The following is a 21,672-nucleotide window of genomic DNA, read 5'->3' on the forward strand; positions in this document are numbered from 1 at the left end:
GAATCAGTTGTAGTTGCCGTACCTCAGCCAATTTCCATACTTGTATAACTGATCATTGTTTTTGGTTCAATGCTGGCTTAATGCTCAGTAGCATTGTGAAAGATTATATATTAAAAGAAGTATTTGTTGTTGCTGTTGATTATAATAACATTTTTTTACAATAGGGATATTTATGGTTTTCCAGATGGATTAGCATTCATTTTCAACATTCAAGTGATCAGCAAGAATTCCCAGTTCATGCACAACCTCACACTTGGCTACAATATCCATGACAACTATATGAGCACTTTCCGCACTTCAGATGCCTTGCTGGACATTCTATCCACTGGAGAAGCCAATGTCCCCAACTACGGCTGTGGAAGGAAGGAGAACCTTCTGGCTCTTCTTGATGTAGCTAAAAGGGAAATCTCCACCCAGGCATCAACAATAGGAGGCACCTACAAAGTCCCACAGGTTTGTGTATGTTTTTCTCCATCTGGTAAAAGTAAGTGGTGGGTAAGCAACAGATACAATCATGTCTTCTTCATGGAATTCAGGAGCTGTTTTTCTCCAAATTAGCAAAAATGTCAAGATTTATCCCATTATGTTCATAAAAGGCCTGAAATGCAAACAATACAGTCTCTGGAGAAGACATTCTACCAACTATTTAAATGATAAAAAAAATATCCCTAGCTGTTGGGGGCTCTATTGGCATCTTCATTTTAGAAGAGAAGACCTGTCCTATCTACTTGGATTGAAGTTGGCAATAGTAGCATTTTATTTATCAAAAATGTGGAACAAAAAAGATTCTAGCAATTATAGAACAAATGGACTAGCAGATATTGTGGCTGAAATCTATTCCACGATCCTCTTTGTCAGAAGTGGGCTGCTGCCCAGATTGGGGGGGGGGGAACCAAGTGGGGTAGTGAAAATGGAGCTCCAACCCAGAGCACCCAATTTGCACTGGAAGATGTTGAAAGAAAATACAGGTAGTTCTGCATATGTATTGGTAGTAACAATTTTGGTAGCCCTTCATTGGTCTTAATTAAACTTGAGAAAAATGCATTCCTTGCAGAAGAACCAGAATTTTTAGGTAAAGGTAAATGCTATATAGATATTGTAAGAATGCATATGTTAATAATCATATATTGGCTCCAATTGGTCTTGAAATATCTAATCTATATCAGTGAGGTAAAACAAGGTTTGCTGGCTTTATAGATGTTACTGCAGAATTTGATTCAATAAACAAAGAAATATGATGGAGAAAATGGATTGCCCTCCAAATGGAGCTCAGCTTGTTGGCCCTGATTCAAGCCCTTGTTGGAGAGGGAGAGTTGGGCTCAATGGAGCCACGAGAAGACAAGAAGGAAAAAAAGATGTATATTTGTAACCTTGTTATTCAGTATAAATATGAATGACCTACTAGGAGTAATGCAGGATTAAACAGCAGATCATGAATAAATAAATGATATTTCATTTTTTGAAAAAACAAATTACTAAATTTGTGTACCAGTGAAATGTAGTGCACATAGTGTATAGCACTTGGATTTCAGAAAGTCTTTCCAAAGTAAACTACAATCTATTTCATGGTAAGATAAAAATATGTGGGATAGAGAGCATCACCCCCAGATTGAGTCAGTTTGCGCTCCTCAATGGGAAATCATCAAATTTGAAGATAACACTAAAGTGGCAAGAATAGTCAATGCCCCAGATCTTCTGGCTGAAGATCCAGAGGGATCTAGATAGATTTGAACCCTGGGCCTATCTAAGAAAATGTAATTCAATAAAGGGAAATGTAAGGTTTTATACGTAGGCTAAAAAAAAAACAAATGTACACATACAGATTAGGTGAAACCTACCTCAATTGCAGTAACTGTGAGAACAATCACTTAAAAATGGACCAGTAATGTGTGGCATCAGCCCAAAAAACCAAAAACATTTGCATTAATAGATGGATAAAATCATCATATGAAGTATTAGTACTGCTTTATAATGCCTTGGCAAGACCTTACTTGGAATACTCCATCCAGTTTTGATGGCCATATTATAAAAAAAGATGTAGAGACTAGGATGAGTCAACAGACTCAAACTCAACCCTGATAAGACGGTGTGGCTGTGGGTTTTGCCTCCCAAAGACAACTCCATCTGTCCATCCATTACCCTGGAGGGGGGAATTACTAATCCCCTCAGAGAGGGTCCGCAACTTGGGCGTCCTCCTCAATCCACAGCTCACATTAGAGAAACATCTTTCTTTTTTAAAAAATAGAATTTATTAAATTATATACATATATAAAAGACACACATAAACAGATCATTGTGTTCATAGTTTGTGAGTACAGTTATAACTTTTCTGTTAAAAAACAATACAACATATAGTTCCACCCCACCCCTACCCCTGTTGCCTCTTTGCAGCAAATCTTATTGTAATTTTACGGTTGTTCATATCAGCGAAATAATATACATACATATTTATAAATTGTACAAATATACATAACTATTCTTATATCAAAATAACAATAATATTTCAGTTGAAAAGAATTATCAACAAATAAATAAAGTGATGTTTGTCTATGTTTGGATTGTTATTGTGTTTTCATTCCGCACTTCTATTATTGGGGGGGGGGGGGGTGTTTCCCCGATCATTGACCCAATTATAAAAGTTTTTCCATGTGTCTCTATCTTGTGATTTTTTATCATTTTTCAGTTTTTGTGTTAATGTGTCATATTCAGCACAGTCAAGCATTTTTTTGATCAAATCTCTCTCTGTTGGTGGTTCTTCTTTCTTCCAGTTTTGTGCTATAGTGATCCTGCTTGCTGTAATTATGTGTTGTATTAGTTGGTATTTTTCTTTCTTAATTTTTAAATCTATTATACCTAGTAGAAAAATCTCTGGTTTGAATTGTAGTTTAATTTTAGTAATTTCATATAACCAGTGTCTAACTTTAATCCATATTGTTCTAATTTTTGGACAAGTACACCACATGTGAAAGAATGTTCCATTTGTGTTTGAACATCTCCAACAGTTTGGTTTTAATTTGGGATAACTTTGGGCTAGTCTTGATGGTGATATATGCCACCTATAAAACATTTTTATAATGTTTTCTTTGTATGCTGCTGATTTGGTTATTTTATAATTCTTTTTCCATGCTGCCTCCCATTGTTCAATATAAATGTTATATCCAAAGTTTCTTGCCCAACTAGTTAAAGACTCTTTCACTAATTCTGTTTCCATTTCATAGTGTATTAGATAGTTGTATATTTTTGTTATAAAATTTTTTTCTCCCCCTAAAATCAATTTATCGAAGTCTGTGTCTTTTTCCTGTATCCCTTCTTTTTTTATGTCCCTTTCCCATTTTGAGTATATTAACGCGTAGGGCCACCAATCAATTTTAATATTTTGTTCTGCTAAAGCTTCTCTGATTTGATATTACCTTCTGTGTTTAATATTTGATTATAAGATACCGTTTTATTTAATTCTGTTCTGTTCGGGTGTGTTAGGACTTCCATACCGGAGTACCATCTGGGAATTCTTGTGTAATGTTCTTTTTTTATTTTTAGCCATGTTGCTACTAGAGCCTAGAGAAACATCTTTCAGCTGTGATGAGGGAGGCGTTTGCCCAGGTTCGCCTGGTGCACCAGTTGCGGCCCTATCTGGATCGGGACTCACTGCTCACAGTCACTCACGCCCTCATCACCTCAAGGCTCGACTACTATAATGCTCTCTACATGGGGCTACCTTTGAAAAGTGTTTTGAAACTTCAGATCATGCTGAATGCAGCTGTAAGAGCAATCATGGGCTTTCCTAAATATGCCCATGTCACACCAACACTCCGCAGTCTGCATTGTTGCCAATCAGTTTCCGGTCACAATTCAAAGTGTTGGTTATGACCTATAAAGCCCTTCATGGCACCGGACCTAAACAATGCCAATTGGCGGGACCCAGGAGAAGAGCCTACTCTGTGGCAGCCCCGGCCCTCTGGAACCAACTCCCCGCAAAGATTAGAATTGCCCCCACCCTCCTCGCCTTTCGTAAGCTCCTTAAAACCCACCTCTGCCGTCAGTCATGGGGGAATTGAGATATTCTTTCCCCCTAGGCTTCTACAATTTATGCAGGGTATGTTTGTATGTATGATTGGTTTTATAACAAGGGTTTTTAGCTGTTTTTAGTATTGGATTGTCACATGCTGTTTTTACCACTATTGTTAGCCGCCCCGAGTTCATGGAGAGGGGCGGCATACAAATCCGATAAATCAAATCAAATCAATGATTAAGGGTCTGAAGACTAAAACATATGAAGGACAGTTACAGGAATTGGGTATGTCTAGTCTAATGAAAGGACTGGCGGTGATTGAGAGAAAAATGTAAAGATGGTTTATTTTGTTTAAAGAAGGGAATCAAAGTGCAGCCGTATTATGATATCAAGTACAGTGGAACCTCAACATACGAGCAGCTCTACTTGCGAGCAACTTGAGATAAGAGCTTGGAGGGGAGCGACATTTTTGCTCGCCTCCCGAGCTCAAATCCGGGATACGAGCCGAGAAGAGCCGGGCTGGCTTGCTCTGCTTCCTTCCCGCGCTGATGAAGAGCCGAATACAGTACTGTAAAGCATCCCGCCCCTCTGACGCTTTCGGCGGCTTCCGAAGCGACGCTGGGCTCTTTTGCCGCCAAAAGCGTCAGGGGGGCGTGACGCTTTATTCGGCTCTGCATCAGCGCGGGAAGGAAGCAAAGCAAACCAGCCTGGCTCTTCTCGGCCCGTATCCAGCACTTGGTGAGTCCTTGGCTTCTGCTGGGGGTGAGGGGATCTGAACGCTTTCTGCTGGGGGTGGGGGGATCTGAACGCTCTCTGCTGGGGGTGGGGGGGATCTGAACGCTCTCCCTGGCTGGGAGCACTTTCGCTGCGAGAGAAGGCTTTCTCCGTCCCTTTCGGGAAAGCGCGCCGCGCCCCTCTCGCAGCCCTGTCAGTTCCGAGCTGCGAGAGGGGCGCGGCACGCTTTCCCGAAAGGGATGGAGAAAGCCCTCTCTCGCAGCGAAAGCGCTCCCAGCCAGGGGGCTGCGAGAGAGGGCTTTCTCCGTCCCTTTCGAGAAAGCGTGCCGCGCCCCTCTCGCAGCTCGGAACTGACAGGGCTGCGAGAGGGGCGCTGCGCGCTGCGCGCCTGTTTTAAAAGATCGCCGCCGGTCTGGTGGGGCTTTGCAGCAACCCCCGAGCCCCCAACCTGGGTTCGGGGGTTGCTTCAAAGCCCCACCAGACCGGCGGCGATCTTTTAAAACAGGCGCGCCGCTTCTCCGCTGACTCCTAAAGCGGGGAAGTTTGCCAGGAGTCAGCGGAGAAGCGGCGCGCCTGTTTTAAACGATCGGAGCTGGTCTGGGGGGGCTTTGCAGCAACCCCCGAGCCCCCAACCCGGGTTCGGGGGTTGCTGCAAAGCCCCCCCAGGCCGGCTCCGATCGTTTAAAACAGGCGCGCCGCTTCTCCGCTGACTCCTGGCAAACTTCCGCGCTTTAGGAGTCAGCAGAGAAGCGGCGCGCCTGTTTTAAACGATCGGAGCCGGTCTGGTGGGGGCTTTGCAGCAACCCCCGAACCCGGGTTGGGGGTTAGGGGGTTGCTGCAAAGCCCCCCCAGACCGGCTCCGATGGTTTAAAACAGGCGCGCCGCTTCTCCGCTGACTCCTGGCGAACTTCCCCGCTTTAGGAGTGAGCGGAGAAGCGGCGCGCCTGTTTTAAACGATCGGAGCCGGTCTGGGGGGGCTTTAGAGCAACCCCTGAACCCGGGTTGGGGGCTCGGGGGTTGCTGCAAAGCCCCCCCAGACCGGCTCCGATGGTTTAAAACAGGCGCGCCGCTTCTCCGCTGACTCCTGGTGAACTTCCGCGCTTTAGGAGTGAGCGGAGAAGCGGCACGCCTGTTTTAAACGATCGGAGCCGGTCTGGGGGGGCTTCGCAGCAACCCCCGAACCCAGGTTGGGGGCTCGGGGGTTGCTGCAAAGCCCCCCCAGACTGGCTCCGATGGTTTAAAACAGGCACGCCGCTTCTCCACTCACTCCTAAAGCGTGGAAGTTCGCTGAGGCGAAGCACCGGGCACCCCTCAGCCGACCTCTTTTCCCCTCAGCCCTCGGGCTTGCACGCATTAATTGCTTTTCCATTGTTTCCTTTGGGAAACAATGCTTCGACGTACGAGCTTTTCGACGTACGAGGTTCCTTCCGGAACCAATTAATTTCGTATGTCGGGGTTCCACTGTAGTCTTATACTCAAATGACCTTTCCTCTGTACCATTATGCAACCATGTGTGCGAAGCAGTATTATGAATTGTCCTTGGGAGGCAAGACCCACAGCTACTCCGTCTTGTCTGGGTTGAGGTTGAGTTTGTTGACACCCATCCAGGCCCCAACAGCCTCCAGGCACTGGCACATCACTTCCACTGCTTCGTTGACTGGACATGGGGTGGAGATGTATAGCTGGGTATCATCAGCATATTGATGATACCTCACCCTATGGCCTTGGATGATCTCACCCAGCGGTTTCATGTAGATATTAAATAGCAGGGGGGAGAGGACTGACCCCTGAGGCACCCCACAAGGGAGTAACCTCGAGATCGACCTCTGGCCCCCCAGTAACACTGACTGCGACCGACCGGAGAGGTAGGAGGAGAACCACTGGAGAAGAGTGCCTCCCACTCCCAACCCCTCCAGCCCGGCGCAGAAGGATACCATGGTCGATGGTATTGAAAGCTGCTGAGATGTCAAGAAGCACCAGGACAGAGGACAAGCCCCTGTCCCGGGCCTGCCAGAGATCATCCATCAACGCAACCAAAGCAGTTTCCGTGCTGTAGCCAGGCCTGAATCCAGACTGCTGAGGACCTAGATAATCAGCTTCTTCCAAGGACCGCTGGAGTTGGAGCGCCACCACCTTCTCAACAACCTTCCCCATAAAGAGAAGTTTGGAGACTGGACGGTAGTTATTAAGCACGGCTGGGTCTAGGGAAGGCTATTTCAGGGGCTGCCACAAAGAAGAAGGGGGATGGGTTTACCTATTTTCTAAAAATCGGAAAACCAGACAAGAAACATTGAATTGAAACTAATCAAGGAGAGAAACAGCTTACAACTAAGGAGAACTTTCCCGACACTTAGAACAATTAATCAGTGGAATAACTTGTCTCCAGAAGTTGTGGGTACTCTAACACTGGAGGTTTTTAAAAAGAGACTAGACAGATACTTGTCTAGAATAGTACAAGTTCCCCTGATTGAGGAGGAGGTTAGACTAGAAGACCTCCAAGGTCCCTTCCAATTCTTTTATTCTGTTTGAAGTTCTGTTTTAGGTACACATGTTTAGAATGCTGAATACCTATTGGAACACACTAGTTTTCACTAACAAAATGATATTATCATACTTACACAATGTATTGTATTTCCTGTGAACAAGACTTGGATCTTTTTGTCTTAATAATTATTTGATAATTAATCAATGAAGTTCAAAAGTTATGGTCTTTGGAAAATGACATGGTAGCCACAGTTGGTCAGCCAATAGAGCATGAAACACCTTTCCTTACCTGGGGTTGTTTTCTCTGAGACTGAATCTGGGACCCTCATCATCAAAGGGGCTCAGTCAGAGAAAGGGCCTGAGTGAGAGTGGTGCTTAAATGGAAACCTCATAGCTCTCAAGCTTCCTCAGCCCCAATTATCAAAGTATAAGAGGCCAAGGTTTCCCCCATGTTCTTACATCCGTCTGGTCTTTGGGGCTTCAGAGAGAAATCACTAGCAGAACCAACCCAATCACAGCCCCTGAGGAGCATCTTGGGGTGGGTAAAAGGACTCCAGCTGCTGCCCTGACAGTTGTATTGGGAATTTACACAATTTCTGCTTTGTCTAAATTCAGAAAATATGGATATTGGCATAAAATGTAATCTATGGAAACTGACAGTCTCCAAAAAGAGACAAATGTTCAATTAAAGAGAAATCTTAGATTATACAACTGACAAATTGTATTAGGAACTGAGATCTGCCTGTTCTTGTATAACTGGAGGAGAAATTAAAAAGAATCCTCCAGAAAAAATCTGGGATACAGAAACAGAAAAAGATGCACCAATCCTCAAAAATTATAATAGGCCCTTTATTGGAATATAGTACTTCAGTCAGTATTTCAATGTGTTAATCTAATTGTGGTAAATTGTAGTGATACAGTAATATTATTCACATTGTTTATAGTTTTTAAAATGCATTATGTTTCATTTTTATTATACAATCACCAAATATAACTCCAAATATAACACAGCATTCTTCACTGCTTTTTCAGATCAGTTATTTACCTGCTCCAGAGGCTCTGAGTGATAAACGCAAATTCCCATTTTTCCACCAGATGCTCTCCAAAGAAGGGATCCAGTACCCAGCCATTGTCCAACTGCTCCTCCATTTCAGATGGACCCTGATTGGCCTCTTTGCTTCAGAGACAGAGCAGGGAGAGAATTTCATGCGGACTTTCCCTCCTGTGCTTGTCAGGAATGGAATTTGTGTGGTTCTATCACAACAATTCTCAACAACTGAACCTACAGCCTCCCTCAGGGATGCCCTCTCTAAGTGGAGACAAGTTAATGTCTTTGTTCACTTCATGGAAGATGATCCCCTTTGGGACAGAATTCTTCCTTTCCATTTAACATTTCTGCGCTTGCCGGGACTCATTGAAGGGAAAGTCTGGATCCTCACAACTTTTGCAGTGTATAAAATAGACAAGTGCAAACTTCTCAAATACATCCACAGTATTTTGCTATTTGGTTATCTGACCAAAGAAAGCCCAAAAGATAAAGCATTTGAATCCCATTTCTTTGTGGAAGAAAAGTTTCAAGATCACAATTTTCTCTGTTCTCTTTCAAATAACATCTTTTCTGTGAAAGGCCGCAGAAGATGCACCCAGAAAGCCCCACTGGAGACCTGGTGGAAATGGAACAGAAGATGGATCAGAAATGACTATTCATATTACAGCCTCACGAAGACTCTGGCCCAGGCCTTGAATGCTGCCTATTCCTCCAGATTGAGGAGGAGAAAGAAGGAGGGAGAAAAGAGGTTGCGGTCTCCAAGGCTGCAGCCATGGCAGGTAGGGGGTCCTGATATGGATCCCTGAATCTCAGATCCTTTGGAGGAGGAATCCAGAGGAAAAGGAGGGGAACCACCTCAACAGATCTGCCCAATATAATTACTCAGGAAATAATGGTTCCAAAGTGGGAGGGGTTTCTTTAAAAATTTTATTACAACTCTATGACTATGGGCGTGGCTTATTTTGTGGATGTGGCTTGGTTGTCATGTGACCGGGTGGGAGTGGAATTACCAGCCATGTAACCAAGTGGGCATGGGTTGGCAGTTGTGACTGGGTGGGAGTGGCTTTATGGTCATGTGTTTCAGCAGGCGAGGCTTTGTGGTCATGTGACGGGTGGGCATGGCCAACTCACTCACATCAAAAGGTGCAAAATTTACTGCAAAATAAAAAATTGGGTAAACTATTTACTGCTTTAGCAGATACAAAAAAAAGAGATATAGCAATATATATCAAAGAAAGAGTACAACCTGGATTAATATACACAGACCCTGAAGGAAGAATTCTCAATATGAAAATTAAAATTGGCCACAAAGAAACAGTCTTGATGGTGATATATGCCCCAAACAGAAACCAGACTGAAGTAAACCCAGAGACAGGGTTAGGTGAAGATGGTTCCTTTATTTCAGCTCAAGAAATGTAAGTGACTTTCAGCGGATACCGTCTGCTCTACCTGGGAGAAACCGCTCCTTTTATACATTTGCGGTTCCCCCCAAAGAAAGAGCAGGCGCGTCTGAGCCAATCAGGAGCGACTTCCTGATTCTAGCTCAGACAGCGTTTCTACAAGGAACTAACTATTTACAAGGATGCAAAGTAGCCATTACGGATACAACACCCCTCCCTCCTTAGTCTAGATACATCAATCATGAAAGCCACGTGACGAAGTCCTCCAATCTGCTGGGTCTTCGCGAGGCTCGCTCCGACCTGCGCAGTTCAGTTGCGTCCTCGCTGCCGACGGTGGAGGTTGGTTCGCTGATACTTCCCCGGCGCGGCTGGGGCCTGGTTTGGGCTCCGGCCTGCTGACTCGGTCTGGCAGGAGTAACGCCGACCTCGGAGGATGAAGATGGTTCGGCGTCGCTGGAGGATCCTCCCTGACCCGATAAGTCCATTTGAATGTCTATTAAATCGGGTTGCGTATTACAGTCTGTTAAAATGGGAGAGTCTGCGTCAGCGGTTTGCTCCAGGGAGTTTTCTATGCGCTTTCGTATGTGGTCAATGTGCCGCTTCCACATTCGACCATCTTCCAGTTTTACAATATATGTTTTAGGAGCAGTCTGTTTAACAACAATTCCCTTCATCCAGTTTATACCTCCATCAAAAAATTTTACAAACACATTTTGTCCCAAATACATTTGTCTCTCAGGGTTTACATACATTGAGTTATTGGTACAAAACGTTGGGTGTAACCTATCCAGGGGGGACCTCAGTTTCCTTCCCATTAGAATCTCAGCAGGGCTTACATGCGTGTGAGAGTTTGGGGTAATGTGCTGGGTTAACAAGAACTGGTCCAAATTCTGTTGTACATCTCCAGGGCCTGATCTGGGCAAGGCTTCCTTTGCCACCCGCACGTAACGTTCTGCCAAACCATTAGCCCAGGGCGAGTAAGGCGAGATGAGTGCATGTCTGACTCCCAGATTATCTAAGAACAATTCAAACTGCCTGGCTGTTAATTGTGGCCCATTGTCAGACACTAAGATATCAGGACAACCATGGGTAGCAAACAAGCGGCACAGAACCTTGATGGTGGCACTTGTAGTTATATTGTTCATCGCTATGATTTCCACCCATTTGGAAAATGCATCAACTACTATTAAGAAGTATTGTGACCCCACTGGCCCTGCAAAATCAATATGGACCCTGGACCATGGTCCTGCAGGCTGTTCCCACTCTGCTGGAGTTGTTTTGGGGGGGTTAGGCCGTGACTCTTGGCATGGATCACATTTGGCTACCCAGTTTTCAATATCAGCATCCAAACCTGGCCACTATAAGTGCCCCCTAGCTAGGCCCTTCATCCTGACAATCCCAGGATGGCCCACATGTAACATTTTGAGTACTTTGACCCTTAGGCTTTTAGGAATGATCACTCTATCCCCCCACAGCAGACAACCTTTCACATATGACAATTCTAGTCTTTTGGTTTTGAAGTCACACAATTCAGGTTCCACAGAGTCATTCTGCCACCCCTTAAGTACACAGTTTACTACTTGTTTTAGGATTGGATCTTGCTGCGTGTGTGCAGCCACCTCCCTTGCAGTAGTTAGTGGGTTGTCTTCGAGTTCTATCATTAGGACATCCACAGATGGGGCAGGATCCTCTACTAACTCTGCCATGGGCACCTACTGAGACCATCTGCGTGGTTGATGGCTTTACCCCCTTTATGAATGAGCTCGTACTGGTATCCTGAGAGGAAAAGGGCCCATCTGATTAACCTTGGAGACATGAATGGGGGAGTAGGCTTGTTGGGGACTAAGAGGCCTAGTAAAGGCTTGTGGTCGGTAACCAATTCGAAACTCCTGCCAAAAAGGTAATTATGGAACTTCTTCACCCCAGCCACTAAAGCTAGAGCCTCCTTATCTAGTTGGCTGTAATTCCTTTCAGTGTTGGTCATCGTTCTGGAGAAGAAAGCAATTGGGGCCTCTGTATTATTAGGCAGAACGTGTGCCAAGACCCCTCCCACGCCATACGGGGAAGCGTCGCACGTAAGCCTGATGGGTAGCAAAGTACTATACTGGACTACCACACTTTTAGAAGTTAATAACTGTTTTATTTGTAAGAAGGCTTCGTGCTCAGTTCTCCCCCATGTCCAAGGAGTTTCTTTCTGTAGCAAACGGTGTAGAGGCTCTGCTGCTGTTGCCTTCTGTTTTAAAAAGACGGAGTAAAAGTTAAGAAGGCCTAAAAAAGCTTGCAATTCTGTCTTATTCTGTGGCTCTGGGGCTTCCCTAATGGCTCTCAGTTTTTCAGTAGTGGGGTGGATGCCTTCCCCATCGATTTTATATCCTAGGAATTCTACACTGTTGGTTCCCCACACACATTTGTCAGGCTTAATTCTTAACCCTTTGTCCTGTAGCCTCTGAAGTACTTCCCTTATTCTTTTGTTGAGCTGTTCTTGGTTTTCCCCTGCAATTAAGATGTCGTCAAAATAGGGGATGGCCCCTTTAATCCCTGATAACAAGCGTTCCATTATGCTTTGAAATATCCCTGGGGCTATGCTTACTCCAAACTGTAATCTGGTACATTTAAAGGCTCCCCTGTGGGTTACAATTGTTTGCGCGCGTGCTGTTGGTTCATCGACAGGCAATTGTTGATAAGCTTGCGCTAAATCGATCTTTGCAAACCTTTTCCCTTCCCCCAGGGAGTGAAGGAGCTGTTGTACCACAGGAATGGGGTAAGGGTGATGTTGGAGGGCTTTGTTGAGCGTAGATTTATAGTCAGCGCAAACCCTTAAAGAGCCATCTGGTTTCAGAGGCGTGACTATGGGTGTTTCCCATGGCCCCTGCTCTACCGGGACTAAAATGCCTTGGCCTATGAGCTTATCCAGCTGTAGGTCAAGTTTAGCAAGGAGCGGAAGGGGTACCCTGCGAAGTTTGAGCCGGACAGGCGGGACCTTGGGGTCAATAGAAAACGAGATAGGGGGCCCTTTATACGATCCCAAGGTGGGGCTAAACACTTCAGGGAACTCCCGTAAAAAGTTAGGCATGTTATCAGAGTTAACAGTACAAATACCAGAAATTTCAATTCCCAAAGGTTCCATCCAAGCCAAACCCAGGAGAGAGTGCTTAGCCCCTGTAACAACAATCATGGGCAGGGTACATTTAACATTCTTAAACACGATAGGTACATTCACTTTGCCCAGAACAGATATTATTCCCCCTTGAAAATCTCTAATTACCAATGAGGTTTGTAATAGCTCAGATTTAGAGAGGCTAGGCATGTACATTTTAAGCTTTTCCCAAGGCATAATGGTGTATTTAGACCCCGTGTCAAGTTCCATAGAGCATGGCTTGTTGTTCAAAAGCAGTGAAACTACAATCTTGCCCCCATTTTTTGTTGCCGTGTTATTCACGGAAAATTGAGTGTTACCTCTTGAGTAGTCGCGGTTAGCGGTTGAGTAGTTCTTGCGGCCGGAAAACCGGAAGGACCGGTTTTCGCGCGGTTGAGGTGTTTGATTCTGTGAACGCTGAGGACGAGGAGTAAAAAAGGCTTCTTCAGGCACAGCTGCTCTGCAGGCTTTGGCGATATGGCCGCGTCGGTTGCAGCGGCGGAAAATGGCGTCCCGGAACGGGCAACGTTGGCGCGGATGGTTTCCTCGGCAGCTGGCGCAGGGGGTGACGGGGCGAGGGTATCTTGGTTGTCTCAGCTGGTCCTGTTGCAGCAGGAAGCAGCTGTCCTCGTTGAGAGCTGGTGGGCTGAGGTCATCTGGGGCCTCGGCACGGGAGAACGTGGAGTCGATCTTGGCAATGACCTCTCGCTTGTCGTGTTCCTTCAGCTCTTTGGCAGCGGCGTCGGCGACCTCCGCGGTTTGTGCCAGCTTTATTACTGCCTGTAGGGTCGGCTCGTCTTCGGTGAGGAGTTTGTTCCTGACCGCGGCGTTTCTCATACCGAAGACTAAGCCATCAGTGAGGCGAGCTTCTGGGTTGTCAAACTTGCATTTCGCAAGCACCGTTCGAAGTCGCGTTGCAAATTGATTTATGGATTCTGATTCGAGCTGAGCCATTCTGGAGAACTGGTGCCGGAAAACCATGGCTGGTTTCGTTGGCTTGAAATGGCTCGCGAGCTTGTCTTGCAGGACGTCCCAAGCGACGGATTTGGCTGGCAGCGGATCGGTGAGCGTCTGGGCGAGGTCGAAGATTTCTGGACCGCAGTAGTTCAGGAAAATGGCCCGTTTTCGTTCGGCGTCGGCGTCCCTTATCCCCGTTGCCTCGAGGAAGATCTCGAACTTGGCTAGGTAGGCGTCCCAGGAGGTTTTCTCCGGATCGAAGAACTCAGGAGCCCGGCCGATTTGGAGGTTGTTCATGGTGCACGCGTGGTTCTTCCGTCCGTCGTCGCCAGTGAAGTAAACCCAGAGACAGGGTTAGGTGAAGACGGTTCCTTTATTTCAGCTCAAGAAATGTAAGTGACTTTCAGCGGATACCGTCTGCTCTACCTGGGAGAAACCGCTCCTTTTATACATTTGCGGTTCCCGCCAAAGAAAGAGCAGGCGCGTCTGAGCCAATCAGGAGCGACTTCCTGATTCTAGCTCAGACAGCGTTTCTACAAGGAACTAACTATTTACAAGGATACAAAGTAGCCATTATGGATACAACAAAGACAGAATTTTATCAAAAGATATCAGATCAAATAACACAGATAGGAAGAAGAAACATATGCATTATAGGAGACTTTAATGCAGTACATAATATACAAAAAGACTACAAAATGGCTAAAAATAAGATCCAAGAAAGGAAAACCCTGCCAAATAATTTTTTTGAAATGGTGAGAGAATTCAAACTTTTAGACTTGTGGAGAGAAAGACACACAAAAGAAGCAGACTACACTTTTTTCTCACCACCTCAAAAATCTTGGTCAAGGATTGACATGGCATGGGGAGATAATGTTTTTGATAATACTATAGAAGAAGTAGAGATCGGACCCAATATATGGGCAGACCACCATCCAATTATAATTAAAATTAAAGAACCCAAAAGAGAATTTTTCAAATAGATCTTAAATCAGACACTAATTAAAGATAAAGAATATATTGCACCCATAAAAATGAATTAAACTTTTTTTTCCAAAACAATTGGAAAAAAGAAACGACTATACAAAATTTATGGGACACCACGAGGGCGTATGTAAGGGGATTGACAATATCACATTCGGCGAAAATAAAGAAAATCAAATTTCATCAACTAAAAGAGTATCAAACTAAAATAAAACAAATAGAATTAGATATGCAGAAAGATATACTAAACGAAGAACTAAAAGAAGAAAGAGATAAAATTAAATACAAAATTAACTTACTAACACAAGGTGAAATGGCATTCAAACTGAAAATGGCCAAACAAAATTACTTTGAAAATGCAAACAAAACGGGGAGATGGCTAGCCTATAAAGTAAAAAAAGAAGAACGATACGTACAATTCTTAGAAGATGATAAAGGAAACAAACTATCCACAATAGGTGCAAAAAAACAAATTGTTATTAATTACTTTAAGATAAATCAGATAAAGATAAATCAGAAGAACACCAAAAAACATATATAACAAAAGCAGATATAGGAGAATTAGCAGATATTGAAAGAAGAATTCTAAATAAGAAAATAACTATGATTGAATTAGAAGATGCAATAACAAATCAAAAAAATAGTAAATCACCAGGACCTGATAGCATCCAGTGAATTTTATAAAGAATTTAATTCGATTTTAGGAGAATCCCTATTGATTTTATATAATGAGGTATTGGAAAAAGGATTAATTCCTAAATCTTGGACAGAAGCAATGTGAGCTTAATGCCAAAAAATACAGAATTATAGACCCATATCCCTACTGAATGTAGATTACAAAATATTTATGACCATTATGGCAAACAGACTAAAACCAATCTTAAATAACAGAATACACATAGATCAAAATGGCTTTCTACCTGGTAGATTTATTAGAAACAACACAAGGACAATTTTAGATGTACTAGAATTTTATGAAATACACTCGGAAAAACAAATGGCCCTCATTTTTTTAGACGCACAAAAAGCATTTGATAATTAAAAATGGGGATTTATGGAAGGCACTTCAGATCACAGAGAAGGAGAGAGGAAGGTAGTGCTTTTTACATTTGTATTTTTGAATTCAAGGAGGAGGGGCAGATATTACTGGATGTAAGAGACAATTTTATTGGCAGCTTGTGTTCAAGCACTGACCACTCAGATTAGGCTGGGGCAGGATTAGACTGGGAAGGATAAAAAGCAGGAAAAAGCCATTTTAATTTGCACTTCAGATCACAGAGAAGGAGAGAGGAAGGTAGTGGCCCGCGCGCCTAACGCCGCACGAATCATATAACTATAAACCAAAATCAGCAAAGTTTGGTAGCAATAGGGGTTGTGGATTTTCTTGCTAAGTACTTGTATTTCAATACATTGTTAAGATGACTGGCTTGGTGCAGTGTAACACTTGTTTGCTGTTGTCTTCCGTAGTACCTTGTGGAACTTGGGATACTGCCCTCTTTGCATAAGGACATCTAGGTTAGATGGCGAGATCTCTAGATTGCAGTCCTTAGTTTGTAGCTTGCAGTCAGAAGTGGAAAGATTGTCCCAGCCACATGCTGTAATGCAGCCATGTGTGCAGCCTCCACTTCCACAGCGCTCCCAGAGGAGGAGGGCTGTGTGGACAACTGTCGGTTCAGGAAGATTGCGCGCAGTTGAGCAAAAACATAGCAATTTTGGTCTCTCTGTATCGAATTCCTATAATGTTCTTTGCGGATTTAAATAGTAAGGATGTTGGAGATATTAGCAAGGTCCCTCAGGCAGAGAATGAGGGGATGTTCAAAGGGGAAGTTGTTCTAAGTGAGGTTACATAGTGTCACCAAACCATCAAGTGCAGTTAGTAGAAATAAAAAGAGGACACATTTTCTTGTGGGTGATTCGACTGTTAGAGGTGTTGATTTGGGACAGCGTAAGGATGTGGTGAAGGTGATGAGGTGTCTCCCAGGGGCCACTGCCAGCAGGGACAGGAGGCGGATTACAAACATTGTCAAGGCTGTGAGTAAAGGTAATAATGTTGATGTGGTGGTGCATCTTGGCACAAATGATTTGTCCCAGAGAAATGTTAATGTAGTAAAAAGAGATTTTCAATGTCTAAGTGTGGAGCTGGGTAAAATAACTGATTCAGTGACTTTCTCAGAGGTGTTACCGGTTTGTGGCCAGAGGATAAAACAACATGTATCAGAGAGTTTAATGTGTGGTTAAGGCAGTGGTGTAAAGCTGAAGGTTTTGGCTATGTAAGTCATGATGTCAGTAGGTGGTCTAATAGGGAGTTGTTTAAGAGGGATGGTTTGCATCCATCATACAGAGGTACCCAGGTGCTCAGTGAGGAATTCAGAACTTTTTTGGACAGGCATTTAAACTAGGTAAAGGGGACAGAGATGTAACTGATGTGGGTGATTTCTGTCCCCGACCAATGAGGATAAATCAGTTTTTGGAAGCTTATGAAAAGGGAGCTGCAAATAAAATAGATGTAGTTGTTGATAATAAGGGGCAAACTAATATTGAAAATAATGTTCTTCGGGTAATGTGCACGAATGCTCAAAGCTTGAGCAACAAGCTCTGTGAGTTAGTGGCCATAATATCTAGAGATAATTTGGATCTGGTTGCCATAACTGAGACATGGTTTAAGGATTCTAATGAATGGGAAATATCCATACCAGGATATACACTGTATAGGAAGGATAGAATAGAGAGAAGGGAGGTGGAGTAGCCATTTATGTTAAAGAAAGTCTAAAAACAACACTAATTCAAAATACATGTCAAGATCTGGAGACTCTCTGGATTTGCATGCAAAATAAAGAAGGTTCTGTCATTAGAATTGGGGTGATCTATAGGCCTCCATGGCAATCTGAGGAATATGACAACAAGATGGTGGATGAAATTACCCAAATGGCAGTAAAGGGAGATATTGTAGTTATGGGTGATTTCAACATGCCTGATGTTGACTGGAATATCCCCAGTGCCCTTACATGCAAAAGTAAGAATATAGTAGAGGCCTTTACAGGAGCAGCTCTGGCACAGCTGGTTAGGACACCAACTAGAGGGGAGAATATTCTAGATTTAGTTTTTACGAATGGGAATTGGATTTCAGAGGTCAAGGTGGGAGAACATTTAGGTTGCAGTGACCATCTATGTTTGTGGTTTGATGTAAAAACTCAATGTGAGCAATCCTATAATGCAACCAGAGTATTGGATTTCAGAAAAACAAATTTTAATGCAATGGGGAATATTTAGATAATGAATTAAAGGGGAGGGATAAAATGGCAGGAGCGAGCACCCAGTGGACTGTATTTAAAAAGGCCATCTTAAAAGCCACTGGACTGTATGTGAGACAAATAACTAAAGGTAAAAGGAAGAAGAAACGGCTATGGTTTAGCAATGATGTAAGGGCTATCATCAATGAAAAAAAAGGCTGCCTATAGGAGGTATAAAGAGTCTGGAAGTACAGCTGATAGGGAGGTGTATAAAATGAGACAGAAGGAGGCGAAACAGATAATATATGCTGCTAAAGCCTCAAAAGAGGAAGAAATTGCCAAATCTGTAAAGAAGGGGGATAAAACCTTCTTCAGATATATTAGTGATAAGAAGAAGAAAAACTGCGGCATCACGAAGCTTAGTACCGGGAATAATACATGCATTAATGGGAATAAGGAGATCGCTGACCATTTCAATAGCTACTTCTGTTCAGTTTTCCTCAAAAGACACCTTACAAAATAATACTATAGAGGGATATAGCATTGCGTCCAGCTGTACGGATTCAGCTCCAGTGATCTTAGAAGCCGATGTCTTAGAAGAACTTGAACGATTAAAGATAAATAAGGCAATGGGTCCAGATGGCATCCACCCCAGAGTTCTTAAAGAACTCAGATCTGTCATTGCTACCCCCTGACTGATTTGTTTAACCAATCCTTGTTAACAGGAGAAGTTCCTGAGGATTGGAGAATGGCCAGTGTTGTGCCTATCCACAAGAAGGGCAGTAGAGAAGAAGCTGGTAACTACAGGCCAGTTAGCTTGACATCAGTTGTAGTTAAAATGATGGAGACACTACTCAAAAAGAGGATAAATCAGCACCTAAAAAACAATAACTTATTGGACTCAAATCAGCATGGCTTTACTGAAGGCAAATCATGTCAGACTAATCTCATTGATTTCTTTGACTATGTCACAAAGGTGTTGGATGAAGGTGGTGCCGTGGATATTGCCTACCTGGACTTCAGCAAAGCCTTTGATATGGTTCCACATAAAGAGCTGATAGATAAATTAGTGAAGATTGGACTTAATCCCTGGATAGTTCAATGGATTTGCAGCTGGCTGAAGCGTAGACATCAGAGAGTTATTGTTAATGGCGAGTATTCTGAGCAGAGTCAGGTTATAAGCGGTGTGCCACAAGGGTCTGTTCTGGGTCCTATTCTTTTCAATATGTTTGTGAGTGACATAGGGGAAGGTTTGGTGGGGAAGGTTTGCCTATTTGCCGATGACTTTAAAGTGTGCAATAGGGTTGATATTCCTGGAGGCGTCTGTAATATGGTAAATGATTTAGCTTTACTAGATAAATGGTCAAAGCAATGGAAACTGCAGTTTAAAGTTTCCAAATGTAAAATAATGCACTTGGGGAAAAGGAATGCTCAATCTGAGTATTGTATTGGCAGTTCTGTGTTAGCAAATACTTCAGAAGAAAAGGATTTAGGGGTAGTGATTTCTGACAGTCTCAAAATGGGTGAACAGTGCAGTCAGGCGGTAGGGAAAGCAAGTAGGATGCTTGGCTGCATAGCTAGAGGTATAACAAGCAGGAAGAGGGAGATTATGATTCCGCTATATAGAATGCTGGTGAGACCACATTTGGAATACTGTGTTCAGTTCTGGAGACCTCACCTACAAAAAGATATTGACAAAATTGAACAGGTCCAAAGATGGGCTACAAGAATGGTGGAAGGTCTTAAGCATAAAACGTATCAGGAAAGACTTAATGAACTCAATCTGTATAGTCTGGAGGACAGAAGGAAAAGGGGGGACATGATCGAAACATTTAAATATGTTAAAGGGTTAAATAAGGTCCAGGAGGGAAGTGTTTTTAATAGGAAAGTGAACACAAGAACAAGGGGACACAATCTGAAGTTAGTTGGGGAAAGATCAAAAGCAACATGAGAAAATATTATTTTACTGAAAGAGTAGTAGATCCTTGGAACAAACTTCCAGCAGACGTGGTAGATAAATCCACAGTAACCGAATTTAAACATGCCTGGGATAAACATATATCCATCCTAGGATAAAATACAGAAAATAGTATAAGGGCAGACTAGATGGACCTTGAGGTCTTTTTCTGCCGTCAGACCTCTATGTTTCTATGTTTCTAACCTGAGTCCTTCGGGATTGGGCACATAGAAGTCAAATGAATGAATGAATGAACAGATAAATAAGTTTAAATAAATAAATATGTTATGTCTTATATGGCTGATTATGTAATGGAATAGCACAGTGACGGGGAAGCTTTTTTCCCTCGGGGGTCAAAAGAGTATGGGCTTGCGCTATCGTGCTTGCATGAGTGCCCACACCCATAATTCAATGTCTGGGGAAGATGAAAGCACCTTCCCCTGCTCCCCGGAGCCCTCTGGAGGCTGGAAATGGCCCTTTTCCCAACTTCTGGTGGGCCCAGTAGGCTCATGTTTCACCCTCCCTAGGCTCCAAAAGCTTCCTGGAGGCTCTCTGGAGGCCAAAAACACCCTCTCTGTGCAAGCCAAAAACCAGTTGGGTGGCCCACACATGCATGTTGCAGCTATCTAGGGCAGCAACTCCCTTGCGTGCCACCTGTGGTTCCCCAGCACTGGAATCGTTTATTAAGCTGGACTTATGCAACCAGATGTATAAAATAAACACACCTATATTTATGCTCTGGACTATAAACACTGAATGCACATAAATCCCTGAAAAATATGTGGCAGCCCTGGGCAAAAGAAAGGTAATAAAATCACTCTTATGTGTAAAATAATATAAAATATTAACACATGATAATGGGACAATTAAAAATAACAGCAGTTTTTCTCTTTCTCTCTTCCTTTTTTTCTTTCCTTCCTTCTCATCTATCTCTTCCTTTTCCCCCTCCCTCCCATCATTCTTTCCTTCCCTCCCTCCCACCCAACCAACCAACAAAACAACCTCCTTCCTTCCTTCCTTCCTTCCTTCCTGTTTTCTTTCTTTCTTTTTCTTTATTTCTTTCCCTTTCTCTCTTTCTTTCTTTCCCTCTCACCCAGCCACCCAACCTTCCTTCCTGCTTACCATCCTTCCTTTCTCCCTTCTTCTCTTGGTTTACTGTTTCTTTCTTCACAACCTTCCTCCTCCTTCCTCCCTCCCTCCCTCATATCAAAACAGAAGTGCCTTTGGCTGGCCATCCCCATCTTAGAATCTGGAATGCTCTCCTAAAGTCCTCCTCATGCAAGAGTTTTGACTCCCGAATCCATCACCTAGGAATGCACTCTGGACATCTCTGAGCAGATGGTCCCACTTTTTTCTCCAGCGGTTCCTTACCTGAAACAGCCCCGATCAGTGTTCCCTCTAATTTTTGGGGGTGGGTGGGTGGGTGGAAAAGTATAGTGTCTGAGCGGCAGTCCCTTCGGGACTGGGTGGCACAGAAATAATAAACAAACAAACAAACAAACAAACAAACAAATAAAAAACCCACCCTGTTTTGCCTCAGAGAATTTCAAAATAAAATACTGTACTGTGTGTCTATAACAGTGAGCTCATAATAGGGCAACTCTATCAATATCAAAATGCCACTTAAATAGTTGAGCTAGTTTCAAACTAGATTTTGATTTTCTTTCTCTCTTCCTTACTCCCATTCTTTTTCTTTCTCTTTTCCTTCCTCTCTTTTTTCTATCTGTTTCTC

Source organism: Erythrolamprus reginae (assembly GCF_031021105.1).
Source record: "Erythrolamprus reginae isolate rEryReg1 chromosome 13 unlocalized genomic scaffold, rEryReg1.hap1 SUPER_13_unloc_1, whole genome shotgun sequence".
Classification (NCBI taxonomy): Eukaryota; Metazoa; Chordata; class Lepidosauria; order Squamata; family Dipsadidae; genus Erythrolamprus; species Erythrolamprus reginae.